Source organism: Schistocerca americana, chromosome 4 (genome assembly GCF_021461395.2).
Source record: "Schistocerca americana isolate TAMUIC-IGC-003095 chromosome 4, iqSchAmer2.1, whole genome shotgun sequence".
NCBI classification, from domain to species: Eukaryota; Metazoa; Arthropoda; class Insecta; order Orthoptera; family Acrididae; genus Schistocerca; species Schistocerca americana.
Genome location: NC_060122.1, coordinates 518,455,888 through 518,458,216, shown reverse-complemented (window position 1 = coordinate 518,458,216; position 2,329 = coordinate 518,455,888). Strand labels below are relative to the sequence as shown.

Sequence of the window (2,329 nt, the reverse complement as noted above, 5' to 3'; positions counted from 1 at the left end):
AAGTTCTAGGGGACTGATGACCTCAGATGCTAAGTCCCATAGTGCTGAGAGCCATCTGAACCATCTTGTGTTCCGGTTTTCCCACAATCCACGTCCCTCCACCATACGATGCTGTGCTACGAACGTACATTCCCAGAAACTTTTTTCTTCAAATTAAGGTCTATGTTTGATTCTAATAGATTTTTCTTCGCCAGGAATGCCCTTTCGTTCAATGCTACTCTGATTTGTTTTCCGCCCTTGCTCCCTGTGTCACGGATTATTTTGTAGCCTAGGTAGCAGAATACCTTTACTTCAAATCGTGATCACCAATTCTGCTTTTGAGTTTCTCGGCACTCTCATTTCTGCTACTTCTCATTACTTCCGTCCTTCTTCCATTTCCTCTCAGTGCACACTCTGTATTCATTAGGCTACTTATTCCTTTCAACACATCCTGCAATTCTTTCTCAGTTTTACTGAGGATGGTAATGTCATCAGCAAATCTTATCATTGATATTCTTTCACCTAGGATTTTAATCCCCTTTTTGAACCTTTCTTTTAATCCCGCCATTGTTTCTTTTATGTATAGATTGAACAGTGGATGTAAATGCGGATAAAAGATTTTGGGCCACACATTGTGTTCGAACATTATGAATTACCTCGAAGAAAACGGTCTATCGACACAGCTCTTTACTCACACAAAGTGTTGAATGCTATTGACAAGGGATGTCAGACTTATTCCGTATTTCTAGAGTTCCAGAAGGCTTTTGACACTGTAGCACACAAGCGGCTTGTAGTGGATTTGCGTGCTTATGGAATATCGTTTCAGTTATGTGGATTCGCAATTTCCTGTTAGAGAGCTTACAGTTAGTAGTAACTGATGGAAAGGCATCGATTAAAACAGAAGTGATTTCTGGCGTTCCGCAAGGTAATGTTATAGGCCGTTTACGGTTCCTTATCTACATAAACGATTTACGAGACATCTGAGCAGCCATCTTAGGTTGTTTGTAGAAGATGCTGTCATTTATCGACTAGTAAAGTCATCAGAAGAAGAAAACAAACTGCAAAACGATTAGAAGAGATGTCTGTATGGTGCGAAAATTTGCAGTTGACCCTGAATAACGAAAAGTCGTAAAAGGAATCCGTTAAACTCCGGTTATACAACTAATCAGTCATATCTAAAGACCGTAAATTCAACTAAATGCCTAGGAATTACAATGGCGAACAACTTGAATTTGAAGGAACACACAGAAAATGTTGTGGGGAAGGTTAACCAAAGACTGCGTTTTATTGGCAAGACGCTCAGAAAACGTAACAGAGGTACTAAAGAGATTGTTCTGTTTTAGAATACTGCTGCGCGGTTTGGGATCCTTACTAGACAGGACTGACTGAGGACATCGAGAAAGTTCAAAGAAAGGCAGCACGTTTTGTATTATCGCGAAATGGGAGAGAGAGTGTCGAGTACGTGATACAGTATTTGGGGTAGACATAACTAAAACAAGGTCATTTTACGTTGCGGCGGAGTCTTCTTACGGAATTTCAATCACCAACTTTCTCCTCCGAATGCAAAAATATTTTGTTGACACCTACCTACATAGCGGCCAACGGCCTTGCCCCAGTGGTAACACCGGTTCCCGTCGGATCACCGAAGTTAAGCGCTGTCGGGCTGGGCTACTACTTGGATGGGTGACCATCCGGTCTGTCGAGTGCTGTTGGCAAGCGGGGTGCACGCAGCCCTTGTGAGGCGAACTGAGGAGCAACTTGATTAAGAAGTAGCGGCTCCGGTCTCGGAAACTGAGATACGGCCGGGAGATCACATGACCCTCCATATGCGCATCCGGTGACGCCTGTAGGCTGAGGATGACACGACGGCCGGTCGGTACCGACCTACGTGGACTGTTCGGGAGGAGTTTTTTTTTAGAGAGTTTAGCCTACTTACATAGGGAGAAACGATCACCTTAATAAAATAAGGGAGATCAGAGATCGCATGGAAAGACATAGGTGTTGGAGTTTTCCGCGCGCTGTACGAGATAGGAGTAATAGAGAATTATTGTGAAGTTGGTTCGTTGAGCCCTCTGTGAGGCACTTAAATGTGATTTGCAGAATATCCATGTAGATGCAGATGCGTGATAAAAGACTTCTGGATAAGTTGCGAATGCGGAGAGCAAATTCCGTTATAAGCACAGGCGTAAAGCGAGCGGCGTCCTACTTTTGGCACCGTGTGCAGTAGCGGTGTCGTACAAGGTTACAGAGTGTGTCCGGTGACTTACATAGAGCTGTCGGTAGGATTAATGCTTCCGGCGGAGAACGTCGCAGGGAACGAAGTGGGCATTTGGCGCGGCGCGTCGGAAGG

At 44.3% G+C, this 2,329-nt stretch overlaps 1 pseudogene; it reads left to right on the top strand.

The window, feature by feature from the left end:
- Window positions 1–1,576: 1,576 nt before the first annotated feature.
- Window positions 1,577–1,694, top strand: LOC124614248 (annotated as a pseudogene).
- Window positions 1,695–2,329: the final 635 nt, after the last annotated feature.